The 15,000-nt window shown below is 37.3% G+C and overlaps 1 protein-coding gene across 4 annotated transcripts in view; it reads right to left on the reverse strand.

The window, feature by feature from the left end:
• The window catches only part of LOC136836962 (chondroitin sulfate N-acetylgalactosaminyltransferase 1-like), a 551,976-nt gene that overhangs the window by 26,763 nt on the left and 510,213 nt on the right, over window positions 1-15,000 (reverse strand). The window contains exon 1 of one of the 4 annotated variants that reach the window (XM_067101493.1): window positions 10,900-11,033. The exons of 1 other annotated variant lie outside the window; for it this stretch is intronic. The gene's annotated coding sequence lies outside the window, so the exon portion shown is untranslated. Of the gene's footprint in view, window positions 1-8,253; window positions 8,537-9,550; window positions 9,575-10,899; window positions 11,034-15,000 lie in introns of those variants that run through there. 2 more of the 4 variants (XM_067101494.1, XM_067101492.1) reach the window with 2 other exon arrangements.

A 15,000-nucleotide genomic window follows, 5' to 3' on the forward strand; every position in this document is an offset into this window, starting at 1 on the left:
CCTAATTTAGGATTCTTTTTCTACATAGACTTTTTATATGTATATAATATTTAATATTAACTAGTCTTTATAATACAATAGTATTTCTTTTCAATTTCACATTTTATCAATCCCTATCTCTATATTATATTGTACAGGTAGTCTTTTGTAAATATCTTATTTAGGTCATTGTTGAAGGCATGACATATTAATATTTTTGTTTTTGACATTCTATTTCTTATGAATGTAACTAAATTTGGGTCATCATTCAACAGTCCCACAGATCTTCCATACCATAATCCTGTTATAAAATCCGATAACAGAACCATGGCAGTATTTTCATCTTTCTTTGACACAGTTGTAAAATCCAGTTTAAGAATTTTCAGCAAACTAATTGTCTCAATCTTACAACATTTTTTTAAAAGTAACTTGAACCAGGATAATATTTTCTTCAATGATGGACAGAAATATATAAAATGCATGTTATTTTCAACAGTCCCACAAAAGAGACATTTATTGTCATTACAGAGATAATTCGTTGAATGAGGAAGTTCGCCAAAGACGAGAATGACAAGGAAGGCTACAGAAACTTTATTGTGCAGAGTATCAAGGGAAGAACAACTTGGCATTTAGGATGTTGAACAATTAGCCTAGAACCTCAAAAGTTCAGGCGAAGATGCAGTGCATTACTGCCCTAAACAATTCTCCTATTTTGATAATTTACTCACATTTTTATCTATTTATTTACTAAGCTGTTAATCTATTTTTTCTTATCTAAAAACTGATCTTTTCTTTCTGTATTTCCGATTACCCTTGTTGCTTCTTTCAAATGATCACCATACTCTTTGGAAGCTTGAATTTCAAATCAATGGCCCCTGTGGTTTGTTCCATATGAATAAAGTTCATCTTCTGAATAATAATAATAATAATAATAATAATAATAATAATAATAATAATAATAATGAATACGATACTGAGCAACGAGACTAGTTTAGATAAGGGAACAAAGATTAAAAACAGTCTCGTACAAGGCGGAACATATCTGCAAAACACTGATCTCAACATACCAAGGTTGTCTGGGGCAGTATGAACCTGAGGATGAATAGTTACAATATTAGTATTGTAAAGATAGGGCCTCCCCACACTGGAAACACGGAAGGTGGGCACGGACCAGTCCTACAGTAAGTGACTAAATCGGCACACTGGAGAGACAAGTGGTGGACACGGAACAGTGTTAAATGACGAAATACAAGCTGAAACGCTAACGACATTATGGCGATCAAATTTCGGAAGAAATTTAATGAAATAAAGCTGTCATTCTTGACAGGCCACTCCAGTGCGGGAAGGGGGGGGGGGGGATAATGTCTCATCTGATACGGTAGTTCCCTATAAAAAGAAGAATTCCATTGATGTTTTATATAATTTTCTGTACGGGAGACTTTCTAAACGTTTCCTGGTACTGAATACGGTTTGAAAGCACCTACAAAGAAAGGCATGTTATAAGATTACGATAATAACTGTAACAATGGTGAGAAAGAAGTTGCCAAAGCATCTCCCAAAACCGAATCCATGTTCACAGTATCATGATATAGGCCTATACACGCCGTTAAAAGTGACGTAATAAGCCTAATTACAGCCTATTCATCTTTACCCTTTGCCACAGTAACCTCAATTTTCCAACCTCAATATGTCTATAACTAACGACAGGCTGTTATTGAATCGGTAAATTGTAAGGGCAAAAGCTTGAGTAACATTCAATTTTGTCATAAATATAAAAGATATAAAAACAACAACTCAAATCTCGTTGACCAACTGAATATTACAAAACATCGAATTTTGTAAGAAGCAGAATCTAATGCGTGACGTCAAAGTCAGCCAGAGCCTGTGTCATCATTCACTGAATCAAGATTATAATTCATTTTATATATTCAATTATCATTCTGCTGGTGTAATATAATGATTAAATTTTTTTCATGATATATAAAAAAATAATAGCTGTCAATATTTTTTTTTCAAATATTGTTATCCTAGATTAGAAATAATTTGGCGTCAGTGAATATGTTGGGTGGAATTGTTGGTTAATCTTCACACCATAAGCTCCATAATCTGAACCGCTGATTTCAACCTGTTAATCGGGAACTTCACTGTGCTTTATCTAAAGTCTGGCAGAGATCTTTCTCTGGTTTAAAATCGTGCTCGCCAGTACCAGTTCTTAGGCATTTATGCAAGTTTCTGAATGGCAATTTCATTATAATTATGTATTTTGATTTCCCAGAAGCTTCGACGAAACAAAGGAACACATCAACTTTAATTTCGTCAAGTTATATTGTAAATATAAGGTTATTTAAAGAAAAGAATATGCCTGAACGTTTGCTTATGTGAATAAAATAAAAGCTTCCATCATATGCAACCAAAGAGATGTCAAAACCATTTTAAAAGATAAAATGTTTAAGCTTTTCACAAAGAATTTTTGTAATATTGAAAGCAACGTATTCTAAATGTAAATGTATGTAGTTCGAGATTGGTTGCAATCTTTTGTAAATAATTTACTGAATAAAAACTTAAAGACAAAAAAAAGTTCTTAGGCCTAGGTCAAAGAGGAGGCTCGCGACATAAGACTTCTCAACAGTTACCGAGAAGAGTTAATGATTATAATCGCACATGCCTAATCTGACACCGAAGCCAGTGTTGCATAGGTGTTAGTTTAGTCAGTATAGGCTAATATAATATCGTGCTCGAAATCGTCAGTTCTTAGGCCTAAGTCAAACATGATCCTCGAGATGTAAGACTTCATAAAAGTTACCGAGCAGAGTTGCTGATTATAAATGCATAGGCCTAATCTGACACCGAAGCCACTGTTCCATGGGTGTTAGCTTACTAATTATAGCGTAATATGTTTTCTTTTCAGAATATAGCTGAGTATAGTTAAGTCATTATAGTATAGCCTGATATGTTTTATTTTCATACTACAGCTAAGTAATATGTGTATTCTGCATTATTGGTCTCAGGTACAGTAAATGTACAATTGATGATTTCCCTTTGTTCTCTACTGATGTACGGGATCATCCAGATTTTGTAATTTTATCTAAAAGTGTCATCTCTATCCACTAAGATAAATGATACTACTATATCAAAGTCCACTTGTGATCATAAATAAAAATATCGTTAAATTAGGTCGTCTGAGATGAGTATCGAAGGCAATCGAAAGATCATGAAGTCATTTATTAAAATTACGCAACCAGTCAGAAAACAGTGTGTCATTTGTTCTGAGTGCCATAATTGATTAATTTAAAAATACCTTCTGCACGTGTATACAGCAGTTCTGACTGTGTGTGTGTGTGTGTGTGTGTGTGTGTGTGTGTGTGTGTGAGAGAGAGAGAGAGAGAGAGAGAGAGAGAGAGAGAGAGAGAGAGAGAGAGAGAGAGAGAAGACAAGGGGGTGGTTAGTGCAGGGTTGAGGTGGAAGGGGGAATGACAGGATACTGGGCAGGCTTCCTATAGCATAGGATAGAGAAGATTGCCATACCCTATTTCCACGGTCTGTCTAGAGTCTAGACCGTGCTTATATCATACCATGACACTGGTAACCCTTAGCTGTCATGCGATCTTTCAAACTACTCATACTGAACCCTTCAACCTACCTCAAACCAATACTTCCGGGGTCAGAAAATAATTGAACCTATTTTGTGACTGTTATTTTATCAAATTATACGGTGGAGAAAATAACCTTCAATATCTCTTAACGAAAGAGTGACGAACGGCGTCAATTTTCGTGCTTATTAATTCAATTATTCCGCTCTTTGTGTCACCCTCTCCCCTGCAGAAGGTTGAAGTGGGAGGAAAAATTATGTTTTCTTTTATCTTTTTAATTCAAATATCTCTAGATCCAATAATATCTCATTTCCTAGACAAAAATAGTTATTTATCTTAATCTCCAACTGAAAAATTACAATAAAGACGCAAAGAACATCAAATTTTCTCGTCGTAAACGGAATATTTTTTTCGGTATTTTTCAAATAATAATAATAATACCTTTCTGTGTTTAAGGCTTTTATTATCAATCATTATTCACAATGATCAAGCATTCTTTGGGAAAAAGCCCCCAGAAATGATTTTCCATAGGAAGCTTCCTCAGAATACAATACCAATGACAAGTCAATATGAAACCATCAATGGCTGTAGTAGTTTTTTTTTTTTTTTTTTTTTTGTAAATCAAAAGGCCATTTCCTCAAACAGGCGACGAATCCCGAAAATCAACAAAACAAAAGTCACTGGCACAGTCATATTTCAACTGCGGAATCACAGACGAAGGGCGCCCACTGCGGAAAATTTCCGCATCATTACTTGCTGCACGACAGAAGCTCAATGTCGAGCTTTCTGAATCTGGAAACCACAAGTTCGAGGAAGAGAACTGATCTTCACAGCTTCGAGGCGCGGTCGCATCTCTTCAAGGTTGAAAATATTTTCCACACTAAGGAGACGTTATTAATGTCTCCTTTTTAGTGCGAGAAATATTTTCCACACTAAGGAGGAGACGTTATTGATATCTCTTTAGTGTGGAGAATATTTTCCGCACTGAAGAGGAGACGTTATCAATGCCTCCTCTTCAGTATGGAAAATATTCCCCCCCCCCCGCCCCAAAGAGATGCGATGTCTCGAAACTGTGACGATATATTCTGTGAAAATACACTCGGCCTCGAAATTTTTTATTACTTTTTTTTTATATTAACTACACAAAAGGCACATCAGTGGCGCGTTGAATCCCCCTGCACGAACATCATCAGAAAATTTTAGCATTCCATCTCTCATCTAATCTTGTGGGATGAGGTTTCTAGACATATATATCTTTTAAAAATATCGCTGGCTGTAACCGCAAAAGTCATACCTTACGTTAACAAAGACCAAATCGGATTTTAAAATATCATGCTACTCCGCCAGCAACCACCAAGATCAATACCTGAGTTACCTTGCTTGGTAAGCTAACATGTTACTGATAATAATATGAGGCACAACACAATGTGATATTCGCCTACCAAGCAAGGTGACCCAGGTGTTGCTCCTGGTGGTTACTGGCGGAGTAACATGTTGCTTAAAAATCCGATGTGGTCTATCTGTATGTGTATAGGCCTATATATATATATATACAGTACACACACACACACACACACACACACAGAGAGAGAGAGAGAGAGAGAGAGAGAGAGAGAGAGAGAGAGAGAGAGAGAGAGAGAGAGATTAACATTATTCGGGAAAAATAAATTCTTATGACGATCCATTACGTATGATTGTATAAATTTATAACAACTAAGCACAGCAAGTTTAATGATGTTTTAATTAAACGGACTCTAGAGAGAGAGAGAGAGAGAGAGAGAGAGAGAGAGAGAGAGAGAGAGAGAGAGAGAGAGAGAGAATTAATTAGCAGGAAACCCAGAAGTAGGAGAGAAAAGCAGAGCTTACTTAAAATTACAAAGTTTGTAAAAGGAAGAAGAGTGAAGAAAAGTAGGGGGAGAGAGAAAAGAAAAAAATTAAGCTCAATGAAGCGAAAATAAGTGAGGAAAGACGGGTGAGGAAGAGGCAGAGGGAAAACCAGAGCCTTGAGAGAAGTATGGCGCCAAATCAAGACTACTCACAGTCAAGGCTAACATGTCCCACACTTCCGTTTAGGGGAAAGAGCGGTAGAAGACGGGGGGTTGTTTAGATGTGAGTGGGGAAGGGGGAGGGGAGGAGGCAGGACCCGTAGCACGGCAGTATGTTACATACAGTAGGTATTAGGCAGGTGCGGGAAGGTCGTCGAATCAATTTTGTCCTAATGAAATTTACAGCAATAATAAGCTGCGATCTTTTCTGGTACCGGTAGCCTACTCTAAGTTTTATTGTACGTCAAGGAGGTACTGCTGTAGATAAATCTGTCTGGGTATGCAAGAGTGCGTCTTTAAGACCTATTATTAAATATTTCCTGGTAATTTACGATATGAACAGTTAAGCTAGATTTCGCTTCCTTGTGACGTAATACATTATCTATAAAACATTTATATATCTTTAAAAGGAAAGTTGTGTGTGCTCACTCAGAACACCACGAGTATACTTGTGCGAGACAACTGATGTAATACCATTTTTAATATCCTCTCACACCTAAAAGCGCATAGACGCAGCTTTTTTACATACGCTAGTCACGTCCTAGTCACACTCAACACAAAACTGTTTAACAAAAAATTTTGGTGCTTTGTAAAACTTGAGCAATACATTCTACTAAAGTATGAGAATTTCTAATACTTTTTAAATCTTGTTATTCTGCACATTCTAGCAACGAGGCATTTTGTGAAAAAAAAAAAAATAAATAAAAAATAAAAAAAAAAGGTATAACACTTCAGCTGAGCATAATGGCGGCATATGCATAAATACTGCACAGTAAAATTTCGGATACGAGAATGTGAATCACTGTAGTCTCTTATCTATACCAATGCTTGCATAGAAAAAGTTTTAGTTACTTTTTCAACTGTTCCTTCAAATGGGAACTGCAGTATTTAGCAATTCTGTTGAAAAACGGCTGTTTACGGTTCTTTATTTCAATTATTTTATTTTGGCGGTGGTGACAATCTTAGTCACCTCACCTCTCTCGACATCACAATCATGATCTTGTGTGATCTATTCATTCTGAATAGATCACAATGTGGCTTTAGCATTTAGATTTTGGCCCTTGATAATGGATCAACTACCTTCAGTAAATTTTAAATGATAAACAGGGCGGCACGGAGGCCGGAAATCTTATATACTTTTTATTTACACCCACGTATCGGGATTCCCTTCTCAACATCAGGGCTACAATAAAATTAATTTGTGCAACTTAAAAAACGTGCTTAGATAGCAATTCCTAACACGCTGGTATAAATAAAAAGATGATAATGAATTCCGATCTTCTCGCCGCCCTGTTTATTATCAAGCTTAAGCTCGTCAGGAGCGTAAATCTTTTAAGTTAAGTTTAAATTTTCTGGTACTTGGCTCGTTCATTTTTTCACGCTAAACGAAAAAAAAAAATGAACTACCACTGATACTCCAGTGGTATGCAATTACAAAACTAAGTATTAATAGGTCATTTCCGCTTAATAATTTAGCTGTACCGTGGTAGCAGCAGCAGCAATACTGTTATATACATTTTGTGGCAAGGTATCTAGACCTTGTTTTATTACAAAGTCTACGACTCTGATCAACGGTAATCAGCCATGAAGTCTGAGACCAGGAACGGCAAGTTTTGACATGACATTAAACATCCGATACATCAGTTCCCAGAAAACTAGACTGAAATCAACTGAGGAACCGCTAGCGCTGGCATGACTCGGGACTTTGTCGTAAATGTTATTTGCGCATGCGCTAAATGAGACAACTACCAGACTAACTTTCTTTCAACTTTGCATCAAATAACAGGATCTTTCCTAGATAGTGACCCCACGGGTTTTAACCCAGTATGTATCCACTTCTGCAGCGTGTTTAGCACAAGCACGTTGGGGATGACCGTAAAAACATAAACAAAAAACTGTAAATATGAAGATAATGACGCCCAAGAAATATTAGTCCCACATAACGACCCCAAAAACCCTCGGGGTCACTATCTAGAAAAGATCTCAATAATGTTTCTCACACGCATAAATGATACGTAGAGAGAGAGAGAGAGAGAGAGAGAGAGAGAGAGAGAGAGAGAGAGAGAGAGAGAGAGAGAGGGGGGGGGGTCTGAATGTGGTTGTTAGAAGTTTATAAAAAATGAGAGCAAATGGAGAAACTCGTAAGTAAAAGTGACGTGGGACCAAGATGTAATAAATTGGCTTTTTCCCGCGACAATAATTTTTCTCGGTCTCTCATTCTCCCTCTCACTATCGTCTTTTATTTTATTAGGGAGAAGGAAAATTAACAAGAGTTTTTCAGTCATGGATTTTACCAGTGATTTACGCAAAAAGGAAAAACATGACGGTTTAAAAATAGCTAAAATCTTCAGGCCGAAGCCTCAAAGTAAAAAATAGTTGGAAAATATATTCATCCTTATTCATGATCTGTACTAGTAATAATACCATTCCAAATGAGAAAGCACTCACACGGGATAGGACTACTGGGCCCTCCTCTTGTAAGACTAGTTCCTGAGGATAGGACTCGGGATGAAATGACAATAAAAACTAGGAAGAACAAATAAATAAGAAATACATAAAAGGAAATGAACAAAACCGATATGGCCATCCTTAACTGAATAAACGGCAAGACCTAAAATAAAAATATGTCTACTACTTACCTTTATCGTCGATACCTCATGAGACCAGCAATAATAATTTTGATGAGGGTAAAGATGACTTCCTCTTCCACGACAAGGGGCCACATTACAATCAGTATTTGGTCACCGTATTTTTTTTTTTTATTTGCAAATGACACTAAATTTTTTCTAGTTCAGCAGAGATCAACACTGTAATCTTTATTTCTAGCACTGAATTTATTAAGATCACAATAGCTGTAAAACAACAATTTAACTGTTTAGGCGTAACAGCTCTCCCACTATAAATTCCTAGGAAGGAAATTTGATTCAAGGGTTTAGTGTGACCACAAGTTATTAATGAACAAAACCCATTTCTTCTTAGTCTCAGGTACTTAAGGTTCCATATATACACACGTATCGACGAGAAACTGTATTTCCGTAACGGCTGCACAACGATTATAAAACACAGACAGACACACACACACACACATATAATACATTTCTCACTCACATCGGGATCGAGCCCAGTTCTTTCGGTTTAAGGGCAAGGACGCTACCAATTGAAAGAACTGGGTTCGATCCCGAAGTGTGTCAGGAATTTTTTGTAACACGTGATTGAGATGATTAATATATATATATATATATATATATATATATATATATATATATATATATATATATATATGAAATGGGTGCCATAGACCAGTGGTAGAGCACTGTGCTTAGGCTTCCAAGGTCCATAGCTCTATCCTGCCCAGCAACCACGAGTCGACCCATGAGTACTGAGGTCGAAAACGGGTATGAGGGTAGCAATCTCATCCCCAGAGACTTATTGAGAAGAAGGTTCTAGCCTTCTGGCGGCAATCCTTCTCAACACGAAAAAGGCATGCTATAATATACACAAAAACACAACACAAATATACCTATTTCTATGTACTATGTATGTATCTCTCTCTCTCTCTCTCTCTCTATATATATATATATATATATATATATATATATACACACACATATACATGTAATATAAATATTACAACATATATACATATATATATGCACTTTACCAACTTTGCACCAAAAATCCTGATACAGTATTATAAAACAATAGTCAATTAACATCCTTACGAAACTTTTCACTCACCCACTACCCAACGAACTATTACATAACTCCTGAGAGAGAGAGAGAGAGAGAGAGAGAGAGAGAGAGAGAGAGAGAGAGAGAGAGAGAGAGAGCAAACAACTCCCAAGCAAGTCTACTGTCATTCGCTTGGGGAGGTATTTTTGACCTAATTCCAGCGAGAGCTGTGGGAACCCTCGAGGGAAGATGGCTTGATCTTACCTCTCATATAAACGGCTTGGCGTCGTTCCACAACAAATAAAAACACCGCCAGTGGGGTTACTGGTTTTCCTTATGAACAGAGCAGGAGGGTGGGCCCGCCAGCCCTAGACGCAAGACCGGGCACCATGCCGGTTGGAAACTGTCGTACGTAGTCCTCTATCTCCTTCCCTCTCTCTCTCTCTTGGCAAAGCTCAAATGATTAGTCTAGTATAACTAAATCAAAACGTCTGACGTACATGCAAATAATTCTGTTCCTGGAAAATTGTTTTGCTTAAGGCTCCAGGAAATAATCGAATTATCGTACACGAGAAAACGACTCGACAACAGCGGGTGGCTCCCCATAGTTTCTCAGCGAAGGCAGAAAATCTGTGGGCGTTGCCGCAAAAGGAGCGAACCGCTCACTGGGCACTGGATGGGCGGGCAAAGTAACGAAAATGTTGCTCAGGAGAGACCCAAGCAGGATTGTGTGTAAAGGGGTGAAGTGAAGGGAAAGTAAAGCATGATCGCTACGGCCGCCATTAAAATCGGCAAACAAATTTCTCGCGACATTTCTAAGTTAAAATATAAAATATGAGGAGACCTACAGAGATAGACCATACACCGACCAACTTAACACACCCCCTTTCCAACCAAAGAAGGTAAAAATCAGTTACTGTTTAATCTTCAACCCCAGAAGGTCACTACTACTACTAACGAGTAGAGGAATTTCAATGCCGAGAAAGTACTCATCGCATTCAGGGCAGCAGATTTAACTCAGAAGTTGGAAGTTGAGTTGAAATTATAAATAAATGATAAATTTCTGGAAATCTAACGGATCGCGTAATGCTGTAACAATATGCTGACTGTCTTTTGCCAGTAATTTATATGCATCTTTTGCAAGTGATATATATATATATATATATATATATATATATATATATATATATATATATATATGTGTGTGTGTGTGTGTGTGTTAGAATGCAGTCACAAAAATTTACTTCACTAATTATCATACTTCTATATGAACATACAAAATTATAAATATATATATATATATATATATATATATATATATATATATATATATATACACACACACACACACACACACACACATATATATATATATATATATATATATATATATATATATATATATATATATATATATAAATTACACACGCGTACGTGCATACAACGTCGAGATTCTCAAACCTGAGAAAAGTTATATATAAAATCCTCTTCAGCAAATAGCCATCTCTGATTTAAAAAGAGCACATTATCATCATGAATGGCAGATATGAAACTAGGCCACTCATTACCAAGCATCTGTACAAGAGAGGGAAAGATAAAAACTTCTCGCACACCAGTAAAACAAAGCCGAGTTTTCGTAGCCAGCAAACTGATGAAATGACACAAACTCAACGCGACACACCGAGTGAGGAATTACAGGACAGGGAAACCATTCTCACACACAGTAACAAGTCGGATTCATCCAGAGAACTGAGTGAGTGAGGTGACTCACGAGACTGAGGCACTTACCGACAACAAAAGCATCAACACGTGCGCGCGCATACTGGCGGGCTAGAGAGAGAGAGAAAGGAAGGAAATGTGCTCCCAAGAGGCGGAAAAGAGACGAAATGGGCACACGCTGATTATTTATCTTCGTTTATTACCTAATCTCTGGAAAGAGGAAGTTGGAGCTCTCGGTATTAAACTGTCACACAAGGATCTCTCTATTACAGTAGGTGTTTCGGAACAGAAATGTTCCATTTAAGTAATCTGGCCATAGTCTTTGAAGTCAGCACAATGAAATGAAGTTAATACAAATCATCATTATTATCAACGCCTTCAACGCTATGTGACGCAAAGGGCGGGTCTCTATGAAATCCCGCCACTACTACAGTCTCAGTTCTCATTCGTCAGAGTCCTCCAACTCTTCTGGTGCACACAGGAACCCAGCTAACATGTTAGGGTAATCTATAGGAAGCGCTGGACAGATAGAATTAAAACTTTTTTTTTTTTTTTGTCAAGTAATAGCTTTTCTTCAATCTGTGGTAGGACTTTGGTTGTTTGTCATAAATAAGGTTCTTTACGCAGTGGGTCTGAGTTGCTTGAAACGTTGTTGCTAAGATTTAAAAGCAAATTGGCAATGGTGTGCTTACTGTACTTCCTTTAGGGTATGAGTCATCAGTGCCTAGGTTTACTTTCATCAATGACTGCATTTTCTCTGATTTTCTTAAGTCCTGGCCTTATTTCATATTGTGAATCTACAGTTATAGTCCAGTGAAAGAGTTTGAGTCTCAATATGTCTACTGGCACTCTCCTCACTGAGAATAGGTCGTAACCCATCGTTGGGTCAAGCACCTTGAATGGACTTCTTTGTAGTTGAGGCATGCTCGAATGGCTTGTCTATAGGATTATTTCCCTGGTTACCCCTTAGGCTGATCTCACAGAGGAAAGTAGCTGTGCACTTTACACAATGTCCACTGCCTCGCAGGGAGGTAGTGCCATCAGCGTACCACACGCGGTACACTGCAAACACTGCTTAAGGTTCTTTGCAGCATCCCTTCGGCCCCCAACTGCAGCCCCTTTCATTCCTTTTACAGTACCTCTGTTCATAGTTTCTTCTATCTTACTTACCACCCACTCCTAACAATTGTTCTTTAGTGCAACTGCGAGGTTTTCCTCCAGTTACACCTTTAAAACCTCTGTACTCTCTCAATTTCCCTTTCAGCGATTGGCCTTGACTCTACATCCCATTCGACAATGTCCATTGTATATTAAGTCCTTGTTAGAAACACCCACTTAAAAAAGGAAAGTAGACTGTTCTTATTTTTTTTCTCTGATCCTGAGAACGGTGACCCCATTCTCCTTGACATCACGACAGCAACAAGCGCAAAGTGCTCCCACCACTGGAGGAGGTGGAGACATTGTAAGTAACTGTTAACCAGCTTCTCAGGGTGCAAAGAGAGGTCACGATTTTACCACAACGAACGTAACCAATACTTTGTGCTGACGACTGTAACTCGTTTTCTTAATTGACATCAGTCCTCTACTAAGAATTTTCTGTCAAAATCAATGCTTTTCCTGCTATCCTAAACGTCAGCTATCTGCTTAGGAACCATAATGCATATTCCACGACAGTTGCAAGGCGCCCTATGGCAGCTTCGAAAACTCTCAAATAACCAATTCACCTTGTCATTCCGTTGCGTCCTTTCTCTGATTACCGTGAGGTATACATATTTTTCCACTAAAGTTTTAGTTTTACATTAAAAACCTGTTTCTTCCTTCCCTTTCCCCTTCTGAACTTGTTTCCTTGGCTATGTTCATGACACAAAAAGTAAAGTCAAGGAATATATATATATATACATATATATATATATATATATATATATATATATATATATATATATATATATATATATATATATATATATATATATATATACACGTAATTTTTAACTTGCCCTCTTGACTTACCGATTTCTTCACACTTTGGAAACACTAGTCACTACTACGTCTATAGATCCACATGAAATGAACGAGGTGAGGATAATTATCTGTACCTCGTTCTGATACCCCGGACGCAAGTTCGAATCTCGGCCTGACATCAGAATATCTTAATTTCTCTCATCATTTGGATCTAGGATTAGTAGTGACAAGCGTTTCCAAAACGTGATGAAATCAGGGAGTTTAAGAAGGCATCAGGGTCATTTAAAATTACATACGTATCTGGTAAAAAGTGACTACTATATATATATATGTGTATGAATATATTTATACATGTGAACGTGATTTTAGTTCCATGATCTTTATGTCTATCAAAATACCTTGATTTCTTTTGCAGTGTGTGAGCGTGTGTACGCGTTTGAGTGTGTTTTTGGTGGGGGGGGGGGGTCATGCCTAACTGCAGCGGCTTTCCAAGGGTTTCAACAGACCCTTTATTTTCAAAAATTTATAACCAAGAAGAGGGTCATCCAACGAATTCATAAAAATCTGAACATTAGTTCTAAAATTACTTTGGTAGCAGATTCAGGGAATAAAACCTCCCAGGCTAATGATAAACCTTCAATGATCCTTATAAAAACGCATTTGCTCAACTAAAACAATCTCTGCAGCTCAAACAAATACAACTGTTTCCAACATCATAATATGCGCACGTATCTGAACACAAGTTTTTAAGCAAACTAGGCATTCAAACCACATGTATATATCCTACACACACAACACATATATGTATGTATATATGTTTATATATATATATATATATATATATATATATATATATATATATATATATATATATATATATATATATAAAACGACAAATATTAGCAAACAGCGCTCGAAAAATACACAAACAATCGCAAAGCATACGATAATTTCACTGACTCGTTCCCACCATCAAGAGGTCAAACAGACACCTGTTGTTCTTGAGTGAAACAACTTCCTCCCCGCCCCCACCCTGCGTCAAGCATTACAAAACGCGAAACAACAAACACGAGCCTTTGGCAAAATACACGATCCGCGGTGTTGCCAAAGACCTGAGAGAGAGAGAGAGAGAGAGAGAGAGAGAGAGAGAGAGAGAGAGAGAGAGAGAGAGAGAGAGAGAGAATCCAGCCGCCAAGGTTTGCAGAGTCACTCTCGTGCTGTTGAGAGATGCGAGTTGTTGCACTCCTTTGCACAATGCGCGTTGCAAGATCGTATCGCTAATTAGGACTTCGTCACTTCCAGCCGATTCGGTCCTATTCAAAGCGGCCCTTAAACAATTCGTGGCAGACGTGAACTCGGTTACTGTAAGCAACAGATGCAGGTCAAGGACTGTTCTTTGTTTCGTTAATTTTTAAGTTAGCTTCTGTTTGTTTTAGTTGTTTGACCTGCAGAGATTTTCATACGAATCACTGAAGGTTTATCATTAACTTGGGAGGTTCTTCCTGCTTCTGTTACCAAAATAATTCTTGAACCAATGAGATTTTTTGTTGAGTTCGCTGGATGACTTGCTATTACTGAACTGTAGACATGAAATCGGTTACTAAATGCATCTGATGTAGGTCAAGGACTGTTCTTTGTTTTGTCAATTTTTAAGTTAGCTTTTTTTATATATATTTATCTTCCTGATGGCTTGCCAGTCATGAATTGTAGACATGAACTCGGTTACTAAATGCTACTGATGCAGGTCAAGTACTGTAATTTTTCCCGTTCGTTGTTTATTTAGGCTACTTCTATATATTCTTAAGGTCATTATTATTATTGTTAAGAAACTTGCTATACCAGCTACATGCTGATGAAAAGAAGACTGTAAGACGAATAGAGAAGAGTGTACAAATTAAATACCGTGGAAACATAATTTTCAAGCTACTACCCCCAGCGAAGGTTTCCTCCCTATTATTATTATTAATTATTATTATAATAAAAAGATGAACCCCTATTCATATGGAGAAGACCTACAGGAGCATCTGACCTGA

The sequence above is a fragment of the Macrobrachium rosenbergii genome, chromosome 57 (genome assembly GCF_040412425.1).
Source record: "Macrobrachium rosenbergii isolate ZJJX-2024 chromosome 57, ASM4041242v1, whole genome shotgun sequence".
NCBI lineage: Eukaryota > Metazoa > Arthropoda > Malacostraca > Decapoda > Palaemonidae > Macrobrachium > Macrobrachium rosenbergii.